The sequence below is a fragment of the Canis aureus genome, chromosome X (genome assembly GCF_053574225.1).
Source record: "Canis aureus isolate CA01 chromosome X, VMU_Caureus_v.1.0, whole genome shotgun sequence".
NCBI classification, from domain to species: domain Eukaryota; kingdom Metazoa; phylum Chordata; class Mammalia; order Carnivora; family Canidae; genus Canis; species Canis aureus.
The window spans coordinates 86,916,153-86,939,655 of NC_135649.1; the positions used below are offsets into that span (position 1 = coordinate 86,916,153).

Sequence of the window (23,503 nt, forward strand, 5' to 3'; positions counted from 1 at the left end):
CATTCCAGGATTCCATCTATATTACTGTGTTATATTTATTCAGTGTGTTTACTTAATCTACTCTGATCTGTGATAACTCCTTGGTCATTTTGTTTGTTTGTTTTTGCTTTTTTGAAGAGTATCAGTCAGGTATTTTGTAGAATGTCCATCAATTTGGGTTTTTCTGGTGTTTCTTATTATTAGATTGGGGTTATGGGTTTTGAGAAGAAGACCACAGAAATAAAGTGCCTTTCTGTAAACATCACTTCAAAAGTACAAGGAATCAATATAACTTATTGTTGATCAGGTTGACCTCCGTCAGCTGGATAAAGTATTACTTTCCAAGTTTGTCCACCATGATGTTACTGTGTTCCATTTGTTTTTTTTGTTTGTTTGTTTTGTTTTGTTTTTCTATGTTCCATTTGTGAATACATATTTGTTGGAAGCAAGTCACTAAATCCAGTCTACACTTAAGGATGGAGGAGTTATATGCACTTCCTGGAAGTGAGGCCATCTCCATACATTCTGTAAGGAAGATTTCTGCTTCATATTCATTCAATCACTTATTTTTATATTTTGGAGTCATGAATAGTAAGAGGCTTAATGTACAAATGAACAATAGCTAAACCATATATATATGAAAAATAAAGTAAAAACAAACTCTGACCCACAACCTGCAGCAATCTGTCCTGGAGACTAACCCATTATCTATAATAACCAGCCCAGAAAGCCAGCTTGCTGTCTATAAGTCAGGCTTGTAGGAAATCAGATTGCTATTTCCAGCAATAGTTCAGGAAGCTAAATAGCAACTCCATCAATAATCAGTCCCAAATGGCCTGGACTTGATTAGTAACCCAGAGCTTCCCTATTTGTTGTCCCTACTTCTAACTTAGGACCAACCAGAGAAAGCCAAACAGGAATCCCTAGCCAATCACAAAAGAGGACCTGCTTCTAGTTAGCCTGCCTCCAATCAGAACACACCTGAAGCCTTCCTCTTTCTCATATAAAGCTTTCCTACCTTTCTGATTACCTTTGAGTATATGCCAAGACACTAGTGCACAAACACAAGTCCAAGTGATGGTGGCCTCCTTTGGGCCAGCAAGCTCTGAATCAGTTGCCTTTGCATGTTCTCAGTTGGTTGATCTCCATTTATTTCCACAATATTTATTTTACACTTGGGTTTTAATCCAGTATCATTTTGTTTATTTTATTGGTCAGACTGTTCCCACTTTGGCCATTGGGAACTCTATCAACTTGACTCTTGTTTCCCATAAACATGCCCATCCTTTCATTCCTTTGAGCGCTTGCTTTCTTTCTATCAATACACAGTGCTTTAGGGTCAGCCTGTTTATTTCCTGTCCCAGTCCCTGAATTGTCTATGTCTCTAAGGAGCCCTGGTTTCTTTTATTAAGGAATGGTATTAAAAAAAAACAAAATTTGGGCACTGCCTGGCTGTGCTTCATTGCTGCTGGGGTTATCACTACTTTTAGGCCCTCCCGGGAGAGTGAACTAGCAAATATATGTATGCATACTAACCAACGTACACACACACCTGTAATTATTTCTCTATTTGTATATATATTAAGCTAAATGTGAATTTATACTCATGTCTCAAATTCTACTGCAGTACCACAGGATGCATGCTAGTCTTTCCCTAGCTTATTTTTAACTTTTTTCTCTGATTGTTGAGTAATATGCCTCTGTTGTCTATCATTTACTGACATATATCCAACCATAGTATATACATAAAATTTTCATTCTTCTTAACCCATACCCTTTGAGAAACAAATTTACGTGCAAGAGCACACTATTTACCTACAGTCTTTTTGTTTTAGCCTTACATTTTTCCGGTTGAAACACTATTTTCTGACGTTACTCTCAGATCTTTCCCCACACTTTTCACTGAGGTTGTGTAATATATTTATGATACAGCTAGAATAATTTGTCATAATCTGAATTCCATCTGGACATCCTTTGGCATTCTCATTGATTTTTTTATTCGCACACTTTAAAATTCAGTCTTTGTGACCTACTTAGGGTTTTGACACATGTACCGAGTCATGTATCCACCAACCTAATACCATACAGAATGGTTTCATCACACTAAAAATTCTCTTGTGTACCTCCTTCGTAATCAGCTATTCCCTTTTTCTTAAATACTGGCAACCATTGATCTGTTTTTCTTTTTCTTTTTTTTAAGATTTATTTATTTTAGAGTGACAGCAAGAATGGAGGGAGGGGCTGAGGGAGAGGGAGACAAGCAGACTCCCCGCTGAGTATGGAGCTTGATGTGGGACTGGAATTCAAGACCCTGAGATCTTGACCTAAGCCGAAATCAAGAGTTGGACACTTAACCAACTGAGCCACCCAGGCACCCTGATCTGTTTTTTTTTTTTTAATTTTTATTTATTTATGATAGTCACAGAGAGAGACAGAGAGAGGCAGAGACACAGGCAGAGGGAGAAGCAGGCTCCATGCACCGGGAGCCCGACGTGGGATTCGATCCCGGGTCTCCGGGATCGCGCCCTGGGGCAAAGGCAGGCGCCAAACCGCTGCGCCACCCAGGGATCCCCCCCTGATCTGTTTTTTATATAGTTTTACCTTTTCCAGAATGTCCTATAATGTAATTATACACTATGTATTCTTTTGGGTCTGGCTTCTTTCACTTAGCCAATTGCAGTTATGATTCATCTCTGTTGCTGTGTGAATCAATAATTCCTTCCTTTTCATCAGTGACTAGTATTCCGTTGTATGGATATACTGCAGTTTGCTTATCCATTCTCCCATGGATGGGCTTTTGGTCACTTGCAGGTTTTAGAGATTATGAAAATCTTCTAAAACACTTATATGTAGGTTTTTGTGTGAACATAAATTTCTGATTCATTTGGCAATGTCTAGGAGCACAATTGTGGGATCATATTGCAGATCTATGTATGACTTTATAAGCAAGTGGTAATCTGTCTTCCAAAGTGACCATACTATTTGATTTCCCATTAGCAATGAGTAAGAGGGCATTTTGCTTTCCATCCTTGCCAGTACTTTTATTGTCAGGTTTTCCTAGCCAGTCTAACAGATATATAGGAATGTCATTATTTTAATGGTCATTTCTGTAATAACAGTTACATTTTCTTTGATGAAGTATCTGTTCAAATCTTTGTTTTTATTTAACGAGGTTGTTTGTTTTCTTGTTGTTAAATTTTAAGAGTTATTTTTATGTTCTGGATATGCCCTTTATCAGATAATATTCCAAGTATTTTCTCCCAGTCTGTATGTTGCTTCATTTTCTAATTATCTTAACGATGTCTTTCAAAAAGTAAAATTTTACTTAAGGTTTCATTTATTAATTTTTTTCTTTCATAGGTAAGGTTTTTGGTGTTGTATCTAAAAATTTATTGCCAAACCCAAGGTCACACAGATTTTTTTTTCTAGAAATTTTATAGTTTTTTTCATTTTACAATTAGTTCTGTGGTACATTTTGAGTTAAATTTAGCATATGGTGTGAGGTATGTGTTGTAGCTTGTGTTTTTGGATATGGACATCCAATTGTTCCAGCAGCATCTGTAATAAGTATTGAAATCTGATAACGGGAAAAAAAAGAAATCTGATAATGGGTGTCCTCTCACTTTTTATTTTTCAGATTTTTGAGGACTATTCTACTTTTTCTTTTCATATAAATGTTAGAATCAGCTTTTTGGCATCTAAAAATGCTTTCTGTGTTTTTAAAAAAGATTTTATTTATTCATTTGCGAGAGAGAGAGGGAGAGTGAGTGAGTGTGAGAGAATGAGCAGGGAGAGGCAGAGGAAGAGGGAGAGGGAGAAGCAGACTCCCCACTGAGCAGGGAGCCCTACATGGGGCTCGATCCCAGGACCTCAAGATCACAATCTGAGCTGAAGGCAGATGTTTAACTGACAGAGCCACCCAGGTGCCCCTGCTTTCTGTATTTTGATGAAGAATGTGTTGGATTTATAGATCAAATTGGGGAGAATTGGTACCTTTACAATATTGAGTCTTTCAACTCATGATCAATGTATTTTTCCATTTATTTATTCTTTGATTCCTCTCAGTTTTTTTTTTTTTAGTTTTCAACATACATATCCTATAGAATATTCTAGGTTTACACCTGTATTAGTCAGTGTTTAATCATGTAACAGGATCCGTAGGAGGGATCTATCTATCCACTGAGATTTATTACAGTGATTTGGTTCTTGTAGATGTGACGGATGCTCAGGAAGAGAAGATCGGTAACAATATGAAATTCCACATATATGAGTAGAAACTGTTGTTCACAAGTAGAATTTCTTTCTCTTCCTGCTTCCTCTTTCTTGGTATCTCTCTCAAACCTTAGCCTAGCTCATAAAGCAGGGTCACCCAGATTATCCAAGATAATCTCCCTTACTTAAAACCAACTGATGATAGGATTTAAATCTTTAAAATACTTCCATAGCAATAACTAGATTGAGTGTCTGGGAATTGTAACTTCTGCAAGTTGCCACATCAGAAAAGCTATTACAATCCTTAAGCATTTCATTTTTAAATATCACAAATGGTGTGTGATTTTTAATTCCAACATTTTATTTGTGGTATTTAAAGATACAATTTACTTTTGTATATGAAACCTGTATCCTACAACCTTGCCAAATTAACTTGGGTGTAGGAGAGTTTATCTTGTAGATTCTTTAGGATTTTCTGCATCAATTAATGTTGTCTCAAATAAAGATAATTGTAGTTCTTCCTTTCAAATCTGTATGTCTTCCGTTTCCTTTTTCTGTCTCTTTGCTTCAACTAGGACTTCTAGTATTCAGTTGAATAGGTGTAGTGAGAGAGAGAACATGCTTGCCTTGTTTCTGATTTTAAGGGGATTGCATTTAATCTCTCACTATAAAGTATGATATTAGGTATATTTTTTGTAGATTCACTATTAGATTAAGGAGTTTCCCTTATTTTCCTAGTTTGCTAGAGTAGTATCATGAATTAATGTTATATTTTATTGAATTCTTTTTCTTTTTTTAAGATTTTATTTATTTACTCATGTCAGAGAGAGAGAGATTGGGGCAGAGACACGCCCCAATCCTTTGCTGCCTTTGAATTCTTTTTCTACATGTATTTATATAATCATGTATCTCTTACTATTTAATTTGTTAATGTGGTAAATTACATTGAATGCGTTTCAAATAATTAACCAGTCTTGGATTCCTGTATGAACCACACAATTGGTTGTGATATATTATCCCTTTTATATATTGCCCAGTTTGATTTGGTATTACTATTTTTTTTCAAGTTTTTGTTTTTTTAAGTAATCACTACCCAATGTGGGACTGGAATTCATGACCTTGAGATCAAGAGTCACATGGTCCACTGGCTAAGCCAGTCATGCACCTGGATTTGGTATTTTTGATGAATATTTTTATATTCATCATTCATTAGAGATATTGGTGTATAGTTTCCCTTTTCTGTAATGTCTTTATCTGGCTTGGGTATTAGAGTAATATTTGCCTATTTTAGGTATCATCTTAATTCAAAAAAGTTTAGGTGCCAACTGAAAGTGCCCAAGGAGGTACGTGTTATCATAAAAAATTACAAACAGCCGTGTGAAGAAAAACATTTTGAAGGTGATTGGATTATAAATTCGATCTATCATCTAACCTGGATTATTTTAGGGGCACCTAGGTGGCTGTAGGTTACATGTCTGCCTTCAGCTCAGGTCATGGTCCCAGGGTTCTGGAATCAAGCCCCGAGTAAGGCTCCATGCTCAGTGGGGAAATCTGCTTTTCCGTCTCTCTCTGCCCTTCCCCCTGCTCATTCTCTCTCTCACTCTGTCTTTCTGTCTCTCTCTCTCTTGCTCATTCTCTCATTTATTATTAATAAATTAATAAAATCTTAAAAACAAAAATCTAACTTGGATTATTTTATCAACGCCAGAGATAGCTAACAAAGATCTTCTTTGGGGCTGCTTACCATTTCTTGGCACCTATCCAGGTTTGGTGTGTATTTTGTGTCTAAAAGCTTGCACCCTCTGGGTGGCTCAGCCAGTTAAGTGTCTGCTATGGCTGAGGTCATGATCCCGGAGTCCTGGGATTGAGCCCCTCATTGGGCTCCTGGGGAGCTTGCTTCTTCCTCTCCTCCCTGCTCATGTTCTCTCTCTCTCTCTCTCTCTCTCTCTCAAGTAAATAAATAAAATCTTTAAAATTAAAATAAAATAAAAGCTTACACCGTTAACTCTGCTTCAGAGGGCTGCTCGCTCAGGCTAGTAGAGCTGCCTGTCCTACAGAAACAGAGAGATATATCTGAAGTTTTACATGCCCCTGTGTCACTCTCCAGCAATGGACTGGTATGTGCAGAAGTATGGTCTGTTTCTTTGCCTTTGCATCAGACAGTTCTGAGAGATGACTCATTTTTTTACAACTCCCCTGCAAAACCGGCCTGAAGCTATCCTGAATGGGACCTTGCCTAAAACCAAGCCTCTGTTTGCCTTATTTGCTTTCTCTGTCTTGTTTCCACTGTGCTTACTGCTTTTTCAAGGAAGCACGTACTTAGTAAATTTCTTGAGCACAAATCCTCCTCCTAGGATTTACTTTCAGGGAACTCAACCTAGGATACCCATCAATCCTGCCTTCCACATTGCTGCCACACTTCCCTTCGTTTTGTCATCACTCATGTTCTCTTCATGCCAAAGTAATATGACACATTGTGCTGTCTCAACTTTGAATTCTCTTCTCCTCTCAGCATGATGACAACAGAATTCAAGGCTACTTCAAAGTTCAAATCTGGAATATCTTCCTTCTTATAGCTATTTAGCCTGTCCTTTGGACCCATAGAGCACTGCATTTTTGTTTGCTCACAGATCTATTTCTTTGCTAAACTTGAAACTTCTCAATGGTGGGAGACAAATTTTCTTCATTTTGGCTTCCCTAGCACAATATTGGTATGTAACCAGTGCCTAATAAATATTTGCGGAATCAATTAAATAACTAATTAAACTTCCTCTTCTAATATATCTAATCTGCGTCTAATCTACATATCTATGTATATAATTTGCATACCATTTCATCTTATTGTCAAAGCACTTGATGAACATGCCCCCTGAAATCATTATCTCTTTACATATGAGGAAACATGCTCAGAGGAGGATAGTGTGATCCATCCAAAATCCCTCCGAAAGGAAGTGATGAGACCTCAACTGAAAACCAGATTTTCAAACTTTACATGGAATGTCTTCTAAAGCTGGACTTGTAAACAATCTTAATCATATTTTACAGCCTGTAACTCATGATGCCCACAAAAATGCTGGCATCGCAGTGCTACCTATCTTTGTCAGTCAGTGAAACCACATAGGCTTCTCCTTTAGTGATTTCCGACAATGAAAAATCTAAAGGAAATTTGTCCAAAATTTGAATCTTGAACATTTTAGGGCCCTCTGTTATCTGTCATGTCCTGTTCTCTTCTGTAGTTACACTTTGAAGGTCAGATTCCTGGCACCAGTTGAATGTATCTATAACAGGGACAGAAAATATAGCATTGGGTGCACCTATATACTGGCTGAGTAGTACTTTCTTTGTGTATGTAAACTTTATGGGCTATCTTTGCTCTTTTGATCCTCTTTGAAAACCTATTTTTAAAAGATTTTATTTATGTGTCATGAGGGACACAGACAGAGAGAGGCAGAGACACAAGCACAGGGAGTAGGAGGCTCCATGAAGGGGGCCTGAAGTGGAACTTGAACCCAGGACCCTGAGATCATGACCTGAGACAAAGGCTGATGCTCAACCACTGAGCCACCCAGATGCCCCTGAAAAACCTATTCTAGTTTCTACTGTTCTAGTGGAACAGAATGTGGAATTGTGACATTGGATTCCAACAAATCCTTTCTTTTTAAGTGATTTTTTTTGAGATTCTGTTTATTCATGAGAGACACGGAGAGAGAGGCAGAGACACAGGCAGAGGGAGAAGCAGGCTCCCCGCAGGGAGCCCCATGTGGGACTCCATCCCGGGTCTCCAGGATCAGGACCTGGGCTGAAGGTGGCGCTAAACCGCTGAGCCACCCGGACTGCTCCCAACAAATCCTTAATAGAAGAAAATACTCTATATGGTGTAGACAGAAGGAATTGTAGAAAGGAGATTTAATTTCCAGCACACAGGCAGGAGTTGAAGGGGGACACCTGTGACTTTCATTAGAGAGCCCTCAGGCCCACTTACATGAGCTCATTGAGTGTTTATTACAGTCTTCTTTTGATGAGCACTATTCATTATCTGGGAAATGAAGGCTCAGGCACATTACAAGATACCCATTTCTGGAGCTCTGTCAGTCCAACTGGGCCCAAGGGCAGGGACCACTGTATTAAGAGTGAAGAATGGCTTTACAGGTCTTTCTTTTACCAACCCCTCCCCGCCCCCAGTTGTCCATCTTTGGTCAGTGATGCCGAGGCTACCTGGTCAAAATGATCACATGGGACAGTGTGGCTGAGAAGCAGGCTCCAGAGTAAAACTGTGGTGAGAAGCTCTGTTTTGTTATCCAGAAGTACACATTTTGCTGATCCTTGCTCCAGGAGAAAGCCATAAAAACTATTAAAAAGATAAAAGAGGGCAGCCCGGGTGGCTCAGCGGTATAGCGCCGCCTTCAGCCCAAGGCCTGATCCTGGAGACCCAGGATCCAGTCCCACATCGGGCTTCCTGCATGGAGCCTGCTTCTCCCTCTGCCTGTGTCTCTGCCTCTCTCTCTCTCTCTCTCTCTCTCTCTCTCTGTGTGTGTGTGTGTGTCTCATGAATAAATAAATAAAATATTTAAAAGTAAAAGAATAAAGGTCTGAGGTTTGGAAAAAGTTAATCAGAGTTATGGTCCAGGAGTATGACTGACATGGTGATTTGGATCCCCAGATGAAAGGAGAACGTGTATTTGACCAAAGTAGAACAAGATACATAGAAAGGTGTCCCATGTGGGGCACCTGGGTGGCTCAGTGGTTGAGCATCTGCTTTTGGCTCAGGTCGTGATCCTGGGGTCCTGGGGTCGAGTCCTGCATCTGGCTCCCCGCAGGGAGCCTGCTTCTCCCTCTGCCTGTGTCTCTGTCTCTTTCTGTGTCTCTCATGAATAAATCAATAAAATCTTTAAAAAAAAGAAAGGGGCAGCCCGGGTGGCTCAGCGGTTTAGCGCTGCCTTCAGCCCAGGGCCTGATCCTGGAGACCCAGGATCGAGTCCCACGTCGGGCTCCCTGCATGGAGCCGCTTCTCTCTCTCTCTCTGTGTATGTGTGTGTGTGTGTGTGTCTGTCATGAATAAATAAAAAAATATTTAAAAAAATAAAATAAAAAAAGAAAGAAAAAAGAAAAGTGTCCCATACAAATGACTAGAAACTTGAGTAGATTCTGTGAATGAGCGAGACAATATTTGAGACAACTACTACTTAGGGAGCATCAGATGACTTGACCAGAGTTACTTTGATGGAGCATCCATAAGTAGTGGTATCTGATGTTGTTTTCTCTTCTGGCCATTTTTTACATCTGTGCAATTCGTGCATTGCATGATGGTGGCCCCCAAAAAGGCTCAGTGGGGCTGAATTCTCTGCCTCTTGGGTGGGGAAAGGGTGTCTTTTTCTACTATATTTGCCTAGAAGGGCACCTTTTTCCAATTTGCACTGTGACCCAATTTCTATTTTCTTTTGGTAATAGCACCACCTTACTTTTCCTTTGGAAACTGCTTTCTCCTCGCACCCATGAGTCACGGGGCTGGTGGGATTTTACGTGGTGCTGGCTCAAGTGCCCCCACCCTAGGGATACACTCATGGGCCAAGCTGGGTAAATTGGGCTGTCCTTGGACTTGCAACTGGAGATCTATGACACAAGGAGGGGAGGTGTGCAGAACTGAGTTATGAAGCTGGAGCTGGGATTCAGTTCTTGCTGCCGAGGCCCTCACAGCTCCCTGGCTCCAGTGTTTCCTGAGTTCTAAAATGTCACCAATTCCTTTCACTCTTTCAAGTGGGAGGATGGTTGTAGAGGGCAAGTTTCCTGTTGATTAACCAATAGAAAGGAGACCAGGATCAGAGCTCTTTGAGGCTTTAGGCATCCTAAGTAATATTATTTCAGCCATTCATCCAACAAGTACTGAGATTTGAAAAAACATTTTTCACTTCTAGGTAGGTATTTTTTATCTTTTAAAGTTTGTAAATCAGTTTATATTTTAAAACTAATGTGTATCTGTAATGGAGTATTTCTTATTTTTTTTTCCCGATATATCATTAACTTTTTTTTTAGGATTTTATTTTTAGCGAGGTGGATGGAGAAAGAACATGAGCAGAGGGAGAGGCAGAGGGAGAAGCAGACTCCCGGCTGGGCGGGGAGTCCGACATGGGGCTTGATCCCAGGACTCTGAGATTATGATCTGAACTGGAGGCAGACGCTTAACCAACTGAGTCATCCAGGCTCCCCTCATTAAATGTTTAATATATCTGATAATCAACAGTATCTGAGGGACCCAGTCAGAGGGTCCTGGTAGCTGGTGCCTTAAAGACTGCAAATGAAGGTATTCCTCAAGTAATCCCATCAAGACAGGCACCCAAGGAGATCTGGTTTAAAGTCAAGCCTCAGCAAGAATCTATCTCAGCTTATGAGAAATTTTATGTTTTAGCAATTTCCCTATCTTCAAGCAAGAACCTGTTGGCATTGTTCTGTTCATCATTCTGTTGGCCCAGAGATGCAGTCAAAGCTACTCAGAATTTTTTTATTCTCAATCTCCAAAGATGAATGCTAGGAGGCCAAATAGCTCTGCTCTCTGCAGGCTCCACAGTAACATTCTACTGAGTCCTGGGTTACAAGCTCTGTATCAGCTATATCAGCTACCCTCAGTTCTCAGTCAGAGTTTGCAAATGCTACCTTGAGGACATTTCTAACTCTGGGTTAAATGTCATATTAGGCAGGTCATGAGCTTTGATCAATAAACCACAGGTTTGCTTTCTAGAAAATCTGACCCTCACTGTGAACGATTTCTAAAATCAAGATGCTTCATAGAGAATGTCTCAAAATTGTCAACTACCTTCTAAAAACACTCCATTCTTTTACTTGAAAACTAGTTTTACTTTGTACTCAAGAAAATTGTTCCTTCCTTTTGAGAATGAGTTTTTTTAATGAGAAACAAATTCATGCCATAGTCCATTATGTGCACTATACTACTGCTGCATTGAAAACCAGGAGAGTTGGAGAGTTAGAAATAGGAGTAGATGTGGTGAGAGAAGTCCTGGTTTCCGGTGTGGCTTAACTACTCTGGACCTTGTATCAAGACAAAGATGGTGATTGCCCCATCTGTCACTTGCTGTCACGGCAGGTATTGGAGGAGGCGCTGTGGAAACTTCTCTGCTTTACGAATGCAAGCCGTTTTTATTGCAGCTGGTTGTTCAGGCTGAAAGGAATTTTATCTCCAAATGAAACAATTTCAAGCAGGCTGATACCATAAAGTAGGCATCCTGCAGCCATCACTGATCCTGACAGCAAACAGAATACAGAAGGAGGGCTTGCCATGAAAATATTGAGACCAGGAAAACCTGGGTGGCTCAGCGGTTGAGTGTCTGCCTTTGGCTCAGGGCGTGATCCTGGAGTCCCAGGATTGAGTCCCACATCGGGCTCCCTGCATGGAGCTTGCTTCTCCCTCTGCCTGTGTCTCTGCCTCTCTCTCTGTGTCTCATGAATAAGTAAATAAAATCTTTAAAAAAATATTGAGACCAATCCATTATTAATTGGCAGGTATGGATGAAATGTTTGCTTTTGAATTACTGGTGGTGGATATCAAGGATGTCAAGGTAGAAGACCACCTTACCTCACCAGGATGTGAAGGTGAGTGGTTGGCCCACAAAAAAAAAGGCAGAGAGGAGATACATGCAAAGAACTCAGTGAGAAGCAAATGAAATCAGGCAGAGGTGTTAAACTATGTTATAATGTAGATTTAACTATTCAGCAGTCACTGTGCTCCCTGCTGAGTTTATAAAAATGAATGCTATAAAAATATCTGCCCAGGAAGGACATGTTCACGATCTAGTGATTGAGCATCAGAGAAGTAAACACACATGCAATTTCTTACACAACACCACAGGCTTAAACTGCATTTTGAAAGAAGTGGTTTATGGGGAAAAAAAAAGACTTGAGGCCTACCACTCAAAACTTATGGCAAGCCTTAACCAAAGAACTATCAAAAATAAGCATGCGAGCCTAGTAATGTGCTGGCACAGAGAAATCTGCCCTGATAACATGGACCCAGCATTACAGCCTTGTCGGTCTTTTGCTCCCTGAAACACTGGCGTTTTTCTTTTCTCCTCTAAGTTAGGTCTTGGAGAACGGTTTCACTGAAGATTCTCATAACTCAAAATTAAACCTTTCAACCAGGATGCAGCCTTCATAATCATTTCCTGTCAACTTAAAGGGAAATAAGTGCCTTTGCAGCATCCGTGCCTACCTTTGGAACTACTTTGGATAGTTGCAACTCTTGGACATTTAGAGCCACTTGCACTAGAGGAATTCCCTTCTGTAGGATTTTCAGGTTTTTTCTTTCTTTTTTTAAAGATTTTATTTATTTATTCATGAGAGACACAGAGAGAGAGGCAGAGACATAGGCAGAGGGAGAAGCAGGATTGCGATGGGGAGCCCAGTACGGGACTTGATCCTGGGACCCCAGGATCATGACCTGAGCCAAAAGCAGACGCTCAATCACTCAGCCATCCAGGTGCCCCTCAGGTGTTTCCTTAAGGTCTTCACATATTGCTAGGTCTTTCCCCTTTCGTGTGAAAACACTTGTTTCCAGGTGCCTTGAACCATTAGGTATGGAAAAAAGCATATATAAACCATGACTTCCACGTGGGACAGCTACCTGTTTTGTGAATCCTGAAGTTCCTATGATGTAGGGGGCTTCCCTTCAAGAAGAATATCAAATTTTATATGAAATTAGCATTAGGAAAAAAGTAAGTGACTCTGGAAGGGAATAGAGTCTGTAAGACAAAAAGCAGAAGGAACTATACACAAACACTACTCTAGTTGATGACGCTGTTTCTTATTCCAGAAATCATTCTGAAAGTGTGATACCTGTATACTAGAAGTGAACAATTATGTAAATGGATGACCTCTGTTAGGAGCCAAATTTCTGTTGGAATGGGATGATAACAGATAATGAAGGGGAGGAAGCCAGAATGATCCATGCAGTAATGGATTTGAGTTGGAACATCCATTTGACCTCCTATTTACCTTAATATAGATACAGAGGGCTACATATAGAAATATTATACAAGTATTGCCACATGTGTTTTCTTACTCTGTGCAGAGATTATAGGTGTAGCATTGACAAGTACACTTAGAAAAAATCTTGGGTTTTCAGATCATTCTCAATAATAGGAATTGAGGCTCCTCTGAGAAATTATTCTAGACCTGGAGTAGGAAATATACAAGGTTAGCATAGAGCATCTTGCTGTGACAGAGAGGAAGAAAGTGCTCCAATACAGACACCCCCCCCCACACACACACACACAGTTAGGGGGTGATTGTCAAAGGGACTCAGGAAAAAGTGAAGGTCCTCTCAGGGAGCAAAGCTGGAACAACTTAGAGCCACCAAGTAAGGGACCCCTGGGTGGCTCAGTGGTTGAGCATCTGCCTTTGGCTGGGGATGTGATCCCCGAGTCCTGGGATTGAGTCCTGCATCAGGTTCCCCACAAGGAGCCTGCTTCTGCCTCTGCCTATGTCTCTGCCTCTCTCTCTCTGTCTCTAATGAATAAGTAAATAAATAAAATTTAAAAAAAGAACCACAAAGTAAGTAAAATAGTATTACAGCTGAGAGTATAAAAGAAATACCCCCAAGTCCATACTGATACAAATACAAGATTGCATAAATAAATAAAAGGGGGAGAATTGATAAGTCTATGCAGAAAAATTCAAATAATGTTTGTACGTACCCTGTCCTCAATCATGTAGTTGTAACTCCCCACTCCTTAGGCATGGGCTGTGTATAGACACTTCTTTCCAAGGAAAACGTTATGCAAACAGGGAAAATGAGGTAACTCTACAATGGAGGAACCTGACAAACACCACCTCAGCCAAGCGATGCAGGTTAACATCATCAGTGATAAGTCATGTCGATAGTATGGAATCTTGATACGATGTGGTGAGAATGGCATTCCATTTCTGTGGTCTTTCTCTCAAAAATTCCTGACCCCTGTCTACACTTGATCTTAGCCAAAAGGCCGGGAAGCTGTCACAACTTTTGTCTAATCATCAGAAAAACCTCAGACAAATCTCAATTGAAAGACGTTCTCTAGTACCCAAAACTGTTGTGGTGATCAAAAACAGATTCTGAGGAACTTCATGGTCAAGAGTTGCCTAAGGAAACATGTTGACCTAATGTAATGTGGCTGAATGAAATCCTCGAAGTGACAGTTTTAGAGATGGAGGACAAACTAGTAGCTGTCAGGGATTAGGGATGGTACGGGCAAAGGCGCTGGGAGTGAATCTAAAGATGGAGCACCAGGGAGGTCTTTCAGGAGTTGGCACAGTTCTGTATCTTTTTTTTTTAAAAAAAAAACCATTTTATTTATTTATTCATGAGAGACACACAGAGGGGCAGAGACATAGGCAGAGGCATTTTAATGCCTTGTGGACTGATGGGCATGTATTCATATCTCCTTGCCAGTTCTACGAATATTCCCATGTGAATACACTGGTAGGGTTCTTCCTAGGGCCTCTTGAAAGGGGCCCATGTAATTGAAGGTCCATAAATCTTAGCTTCATCAACCTCACAGTAAATCTGTTTCTGCTTTCCATGTTATGCTGGTATCGTTCCCCTGTTAATCAGTCATGCGTGAACAAAGGGGGGTGTTGCAGTACAGCAGATAGTACTACTGTATACGAGAAATGCTGTAGCCTTGAAGGAAGACCCAGATTTTGACCAGAGTGCTCAGGGGTCAGGGATGTGAAATCCAGACAGAAAAAGCTATAGTGCTAAACCCTCCCTGATCCCAGGGCTTTGACTTCGGAGAACCAAAGCTGAATGGGAATGTTCCAAGTCCAGGGGATCTTTGTTAGCACCATCATGACTTTCATAAAGAGATTTGTGAATCAACCATAAAAGGAAATGCAAGCCACATGGCTTCTCCATTGTGAAATGGGTGTTTGCGCAGAGATACACCCTTATATTTCTGAAGCTCTGGCTGCCTGGAGCCTGGAGTCCAGCCTGTCTGAAGTTCAGAAAAGGCCAACTCCATGTTGTTCTGGAGGGAGTCATGGCGGGGACCTCTGCTCCATTTACCTCCCTAGGAAAAGAAAGAGAATGCTGTCTATCACGAGATTTCTTATTCAGTGTTGTTCTCCCGGGAACTGCATGTGAAAAGTTGGACTGGATAATAATTTAGTTCAATTAAATCAGAGGTTTTAAAATTTAGTGTTCATCGGAATCACCCAAAGTGCTTGTTTAAAAGGAATCGTCTGGGCAACCCCAGGGATTCTAATGCAGGGGGTCCATGGATTTCATCTTGAAAAACACTGAGTGGCTGTCCTTCTAGTGGGATTGACATTAGGGACTGTTTAATTCTTTTTTTTAATAGTTGCCTTCTATCTAGATTGCTGGGGGGAAAGACTAATTAAAAGTGTGGCCCCCTACTTATCTTGCTGCTATAATTGCTCCACAAATGCACAGATAATGTAATGGTCCAATCCCTTGGTGTTTGAGCCTCCCCTTTCCGCAGCCACCTCTGACTGAGTGCTCCATGGTCCTGAGACAGGATCACAATTTCCTCCCAGAGGGGGCAAAGCGCCAGCATCCCGGGCCTGGTAAAACTGCTCCACTCTTTCCTTAACCGTCTACCCTCCTGCACCTGAACCAGAAATGCCAATTAGGAACAGATGCAAACGGCATATGCCCTGAGTGTACAAGCCTTCTGTTCTACAAAGCACAGTAATCTCTGGTTTCCTAGTGTTTGAACTAGCAGAAATGTTAATTTTAGATCATCTCTCTAAAAGTATATGTGCTATCTCACAAGCTGTGTATGGTTTACCGACTCAGCATGGGGATGCATGGAGCGTTTCCATATAGAAAAGGATTCCCCTCCAACTGCACAAGGCAATCAATAGGGAAGCCAGTTTCCTGGCTCGGAAGGAAAACTCTCCTGCCTTCTAATACTTTCAGGTGACTCTGTGTGCCCTGTCACAGGGTCCCTGCATGGAGAGGTCTTGTTTTCACACTGTGCTGGGCTTTGGTTTACCATGCAGTGACGCCAGCCACAGGATTTCAGAGCAGACAGGGACGAGGGCAGCTGGAATCAGCACTTGGGCATTCTCTGTGGACTCTGGAACTCCGGTCCTCCCACTTGAAGTTCCTGCCCTGCTGACTGAGACACGGCCAAGTGAGGATTAAGCTCCGTTGCCTCTTGCATGCCCAGCCTGTCCTCAGTGCATTATCTAGTTTAACCTTCTTGGCAGCTTTGTAAGGCAAATAGTATTTTTATTATCTGGGTTTCCCTTGGAAACAGAGCCTTGGGCAAGGATTAAGTGTTAACGTGCTTTCTCTAGGAGAGGCATTCTCACAGCAGGGAGAGTGAGGGGAAGAGGAAAATTGGTAGGACAGGCTCGGAAACAAAGCCAAGATATTGATTACTGTACTAGCCACCGATTGACCACAAGGCTTGAAGAGCCACCGATGATTGCTCAGGAGGTCCACCCAGGCACATGCATGGGGTGTCCTTGAACAGGCTGGGTGGAGAAACCATGTTTTGGAACATTCCATCACAGGTAGAAAAGGAGAGGAAACTTACTGGCCTGACTTTTTCTTTTTTAAGATTTTATTTATTTGAAAGAGAGCAAGAGAGATAGAGCGAGAGCAAGAGCACTCAAGCAGGGGGGAAGGGCAGAGGGAGAGGGAGAAGCAGACTCCACCGCTCTGCAGAGAGCCCAAAGCAGGTGCTCAGTCCCAGGACCCCTTAGATCATGATGTGCGCCCAAGGCAGACGCTTAACCAACTGAGCCACCGAAGCACCCCCTTTAGGCCGTTCTTATCAAGCGCTATAGCAGCTGTTCCGGAAACCAGATTCTACTCCTTGTGGTGTGGCATTTCACTGGAGTACAGAATTGGTCGAAGGAGTCAAGAGACTACCAGCCTCTGGCTTCTCGTCTTCACACAGCAGAACCACACCAGCCTGCATAGAGTTGATCAGTGTTATCAGTGGGGTCCCCTGGGAAGCAGATGTTGCAATGGAAGTAGGGGTGAAGAGGTACATGCCTGTGAAAGATGAAGGAGGAAGAAGAGTGATCAAGGAGCGAGAGGCCTTGGGATACCTGGGTGGCAGTTGAGCATCTGCCTTTAGCTCAGGGCGTGATCCCAGGGTCCTGGGATCCAGTCCTGCATCGGGCTCCCTGCATGGAGCCTGCTTCTCCCTCTGCCTATGTCTCTGCCTCTCTCTGTTTGTCTCTAATGAATAAATAAATAAAACCTTAGGGCAGCCCAGGTGGCTCAGTGATTTAGCGCTGCCTTCAGCCCAGGGCCTGATCCTGGAGACCCGGGATCAAGTCCCATGTCAGGCTTCCTGCAGGGAGCCTGCTTCTCCCTCTGCCTGTGTCTCTGCCTCTCTCTCTGTGTCTCTCATTAATAAATAAAATATTTTAAAATATCTTAAAAAAAGAAGGTGGAGGCCTCAAGCCTGCTGTCAACCTGACAACCCCCTCCCCCCAAACAGCCAAGCCTAACCTGCCAGGCTCAGCCATTGGTTGGGGGCTGCCACAACTCAAAAGTTGACATGCTAGCAGAGAGCATCAGCAAACTGTGCTGCTTGGAGCTGACAGGCAAGATCTTTTTAAAATGTTTTGTTTGTTTTTAAAGATTTTATTTATTCACTTGAGAGAGAAAGCACGTGCACAAGCAACGGGAAGGGCAGAGGGAGAAGCAGACCCCCCCCCCCACCACTGAGCACAGAGACTGATGCAGAGCTTGAACCCGGGAGTTGGAGATCAGGACCTGAGCCAAACGCAGATGCTTAATTGACTGAGCCACCCAGGTGCCCCAAGGGCAAGATCTTTTTTTTTAAAGATTTTATTTATTTATTTATTCATGAGAGGGAGAGAGAGAGAGAAGCAGAGACACAGGCAGAGGGAGAAGAAGCAGGCTCCACGCAGGGAGCCCGATGTGGGACTTGATCCTGGGACTCTGGGATCATGCCCTGAGCCAAGGACAGACGCTCAGCCACTGAGCCACCCAGGCGTCCCAGGCAAGATCTTTTTTGAAGGGAGGTAAGAGCAGTGAATCTGCCTGGGTGACCCAATTGGCCACAAAGGTGGTGGGAGTGAAGGCAGTAGTTGAGATCAAGAGAGGAGTGAACAGGAACAAAGTTGAGGAAGTACAAAAGATAAGTCTGAGAGGGGATTGCACCCATCTGATGAATAGAAGAGAGACAATAGGTTTTATAAGTCATTTAAATTCATAGTGCTAGTAAGTATACTTGTCAGGGTTTGACCTCGGTTTTGGCTGAGCTGAAGGCATTTGGTTCTTTTGGTGGCTCTGGTGTCAGATGATGTTGTGGTAGGCAAGGATGCTAGTGAAGTTTCTGATAGAGAAATCCTGTGATCTGATTAGGTTTGTCTCATGGTTATTATTATTTCTTATTTGTAGCATCCAGATTATTTCCCTGATCTTCCTGGAAATTTTGAACCTTCTCAAACTTTCATAATGTATCTGTTGACTGCTTCAAACAGCTAGAGACTGATTTATAGCTACAGTGAGGGGCCTCTGCCAATGGAGTACTATTAAAAAAAGACTATTTATTTATTTATTTATTTGAAGAGTGAGGGAGCAAGCAAGAGAGAGAAGACAAGCGCGGAGGGACAGAGGGAGAAGCAGATTTCTTGCTGAGCAGGGAGCCCGACAAGGCTCTATCTGGGGACTACCGGATCATGACCTGAGCCAAAATCAGACGCTTAACCGACTGAGCCACCCAGGCGCCCTGGGAGTACTTTTTAATAAAGATTTTAAGGATGAATTTCCAGAATTCCATGGAATAGAATTTGTTAAATTAAGATGGTGACATGGTTATCAAGAAAATGAGCCTGAATCTAACCCATTGCGTCTTATCCCTTCTGATTTCTGGTTTCTTACTATTGTAGAGAGCCCAAAATTTCCAGGCATCCCAAAGATCCAGTATAGTTCCATTGAAATCTCATGGCATTGTTGAGAATGAGCTGAGGTGTACGAGAGGAGGCAATCAAGTCACCAGAGCGTCATGATCCCAGTGTTGTATCATTCTCTGTTTTGGCTTACGAAAGCTGATTTTCAAATTTTCTGGAATTTTGCAAATGTTGGTAATTTGGAATAGGTTAGGGTAGAGTACTTACACCATGAAAATTGGCAAAGCTTACACATTAGTCCTTCTCTCCCACCCCATGGCTTGCTGGAGGGCCCATTTCTCAGTGTCAGCCAGAACTCATCTCTATAGCCTTTGAAATACATTTTTTCCCATGGTACTCTGTGTAGTCTTTAAAGTCCAGTGTTTATGGGGTCAGATTTGATGTTGTTAGTGTGATATGAGAGGCATATATATGTGCCCCCTGCTCTCCAAATTTCCATCTCCAGTATTATGATTATTTCTACGTAGCAAACCACCCCGAACTAAGTGGTGTTAATAAAATTTGTTATGCTTAGAGATGCTGTGTGTCAGGGTTCATACAGAACATATGGGATGGTTTGTCTCTGCCATATCATGTCTGGGGCTCTTTTGGAAAGATAAAAATGACTAGGGGTGAATTCAGTGGCTGAGGCTGGAATCATCTGGAAGCTTTTTTGCTCACATGCCTAGCACTGAAGCTAACATTACTCAAAGGCCTAAGTCCTCTGCAGTTATCAGCTGCTGCAGTCCATGTGACCTCTACATGTGGCTGAGCTTCTTAGAGTATGGAGGCTGGCTTCAAACACCAGCATCCCCAGAGGGATGTCCAGACATTGGGTGTTTAAGGAGAACTTGGTGGAAGCTTTATGGCTCTTTATGAGCCAGGCTTAGAAGTCACATGGTGTCCCTTCAGCCATATTTTACTGGTTGAAACATTCACAAGTGTATCCAGATTCATGGGGAGGACCTCACCTGTCAATGGGAGAGTTGATAAAGAATTTAGAGTAGTGTTTTTAAACTACTGCCCCTGCCACCCCATCCCTAGTACATATCTTGTCAAACATTTTGAAATACTGCTTTTTGGGATTCATTCCTTTAAGTCAAACATTGTTAACCATCAGAAGACAAATTATCTTGGAAGTGAATATTTCATCCATATATCATTGATTCTCTATCATGTTTTCCAATGTGATAGCAGTCTAGAATAGGTCATAGTGAGCTGGAGGTTGCATAGATCATTCAGGATCTGGTGCCTAGGACAGGAGAAAGGATTATGGAAGGTATGTAGGGTCTGAAAAGTTACTTCTCAAGTTTGCTCATGGTAGCCCTGCTTGCCGGCTCACTAGGAAAGAGTCCAGAGTGTGGAAAACCTACCCATGCCTCAGAAAACCTCAGAGAAAGGAGAAAGTCCTTTGTTTGTCAGTTTCTATTTATGTGTCAGACTCTAAGCTGGGTTCTGGGATGCACTGCAAATGAGAGAGGACACACTCTTCACTCTCCAGGAACTTCTCCAGTAAGGAAACCCAGGCAAGTAAACGGGCATGTTTAGTGTATTAAACATGAGGACAAAAGTACAACCAGAATGCTTTGGGACCACAGAGGAGAGGCAGCCAACCCAAACTGGGAAATTAACAATGAGATGAGGGAGCTGTGGAGTTGAGTAGGAGTCTCCCAGGTAAAGGGTTGTAAAGAAGGACATCTGGATATAAGAAAATGTGCTGCCCAGTATCAGGTAAGTGCATGGGGCTTTTTCTTCTTGTGAAATGGATAAGCCTGCAATACAACAAGGAATGGTGGACAGGACTTGAAGATTGAAAAAGTGGGTAGGGGTTGAATCATAAAACTTGGGCTGAGCTGTTTAAACTCTTTCCTATTGGTTATGGTGTTGCTTATGCATTGTATGCTTAAATATAATACATAATGATTTACATGTCACAAAAATGACTCTGGCTAAAGTTTGGCATATTGTTTAAGGTGGGAAAGGTATCAAGGTAGAGACACTGGTTATGAGATTGTTCACTCTAACAGAGATAATGCATCATACTATTACAACAGTAATACAGGTAGGGGTGGTGAGTGTGTAGACATGAGGATGGATTGGGTATCTATCCTAGTGGGGCAATCATCTGGTCTTTTTTTTTTTAAGAATTAATGTATTTGTTTATTAGAGAGAGCGAGAGAGAGAGAGAGAGAGCAGGAGGGAGCAGAGAGAGAGGGACAAGCAGACTCTGCACTGAGCTCAGAGTCTGAAGTGGGGCTTGATCCAGGACACTGAGATCATGACATGAGCTGATGTCAGCCAACCGACTGAACCACCCAGGTTCCCTGGCAATCACTTGGTCTTAGTGACTGATTAGATTTGAGAATTTAAACCAAATCTAAGTTTGGCTGGGGACAGGGACAAGATTACCTTTCACAGAAACAGACAATACGGAGGATGGAGGGAGAGAGGAAGAGGAAGTAGGAATAGTGAGAAGGTTTAGGCTTTCCACTTAAGTCACCTGTGAGGCAATGAGATTGAAAATATGGGGAGAGATCTACAGTAACAGATTTCAGAATTATCAGTATATAATCATGTGCTGAATGAATCCACAGAAATTGATGAATTTTTTAGAATGGGAATAGAGTGAAAAGAGAAATGTTCAAGGGCAGAACCCCAGAGAGTGGGGATTTTAAGAGACAGACAGAGGAACAGCTGCAGAGACTGAGAGACCGAGAAGGAGCAACCAGAGGGCAGGAGAAAAATCAAGAATAGTCCCGGAAGTTTCCCATTGGGAAGACTAAGGAGTTGAGAGTAATCCAGTAAATGGTTCACTTCCACTTGAGAAGAAAAGATGGATCTGTGAAAAACTCTTTAAGAGAGAAGCTGCCCTTGAGAAATTAGCAACTGAAGAGAAAATATATACATTTTTAGAACACTGTAATTGTTGAAAATGCTATATTTTCAGCCATGGCACATTTTATAAAACCTACAGATTTAAGTCCATTATATGGTTCAATTTTTCTTTCAATGTTGTTTTTATTCTGTCCTAAATCACACCCCATATGTGAATCACCATAATGACGATAGTAGGAATAATAGTAATAGCAATAGTAGTAATAAAGGAAATCATCCATAATCTTTTACTTTACAAATAAGCTATTTTAAAGTTTTATTTGCTTTCAAGATTCTGTAAGTAGTTTAAGATTTTACTTTTTTATTCATGAGAGACACACAGAGAGAGGCAGAGATATTAGTAGAGGGAGAAGCAGGCTTACTGTGGGGAACCTGATGTGGGACTCGATCCCAGAAACCCAGGATCATGACCTGAGCCAAAGACAGATGCTCAACCATTGAGCCACCCAGGAGCCCCTGTAAGTCATTTTTTCATTCTAATTTTAATATATATACAGTGAAAAATGTGCTTGTTTACAAGTGTTTAAGCATATTTCCACATAGATACATAGATGTTAGGACTGTGGTTTTATTTATTTTGCAAAGATTTTACTTATTTATTGGAGAGCATGTGAGTAGGGAGAGCAGAGGTGGAATCTCAAGCAGACTCCACGCTGAACACAAGCCTGACACCGTTCTCCATCTCTGACCCTGAGATCATGACTGGAGCCAAAACCAAGAATTGAGCGCACAACCCACTGAGCAACCCAGGTGCCCCAGGACTGTACTTTTAAGTGTCTACATAATATTGTGTGTTTCTCCAGTCACTCCTAGAGTTAAGGAAATTCATGAGAAATTTGTGTAATTTTGAAATTTCAGTTTGACATTATAATACAGTGATTTACAACCTAGCTCAGGAATTAGCTCATCTATGTCTTTGATTTTAAAGACTGTCATAGTTGCAATTCTCTGTTATGGCATAAAATAGACACTTTTGAAGAGGTTTATCATTAATAATACTAGATGTAAATCCATACTTCAAATAGTCTCATTGTTAATTCTGCAAGTTTGATGTCAACTGCTTATCACATCACATTAATAGTTTTTTATCTCATTTTTTGTCTTATAAGGAGTTCATATTGGGGGAGTGATTTTAGCTTTGCTTTTTTTGTTTTTTGTTTGCTTGAGCTTATGTTATTAGTGCTACCTTCAGTCAGCATGCATGCACTTTCATGATCTTTTGCTCTCTGGTAGAAATAATTTCTAGCTCCTTAAGCACCTTAGAGGGTTCATTTAGTTAAAACCAGATGACATGACCCATTTGTCTTAATAGCTGTGTGGGTGTAAACAGGAATCCACAGGAATGTGCTGTGTTATGTAACCCATTGTAGGAGGAACTGTCCCCACGAGTGCTCCCTGACTGTAGACATAAGGGTGCCTCATAGTCAGTAGTGGGAAAGCTTCTTTTCTTCCTTTTTTATTCACACATGGATATAACTAGAAATTCTAATATTTTTCCTTTCCTCTTTTCCACTAAATTCCTAGTTCC

At 41.5% G+C, this 23,503-nt stretch overlaps 1 protein-coding gene across 18 annotated transcripts in view; it reads left to right on the forward strand.

Moving 5' to 3' along the window:
• Window positions 1-23,503, forward strand: part of LOC144308397 (uncharacterized) — a 469,309-nt gene that overhangs the window by 154,206 nt on the left and 291,600 nt on the right. The window contains exon 7 of one of the 18 annotated variants that reach the window (XR_013374871.1): window positions 11,704-11,793. The exons of the other annotated variants lie outside the window; for them this stretch is intronic. The gene's annotated coding sequence lies outside the window, so the exon portion shown is untranslated. The remainder of the gene's footprint in view (window positions 1-11,703; window positions 11,794-23,503) is intronic. 18 annotated transcript variants of the gene reach the window in all.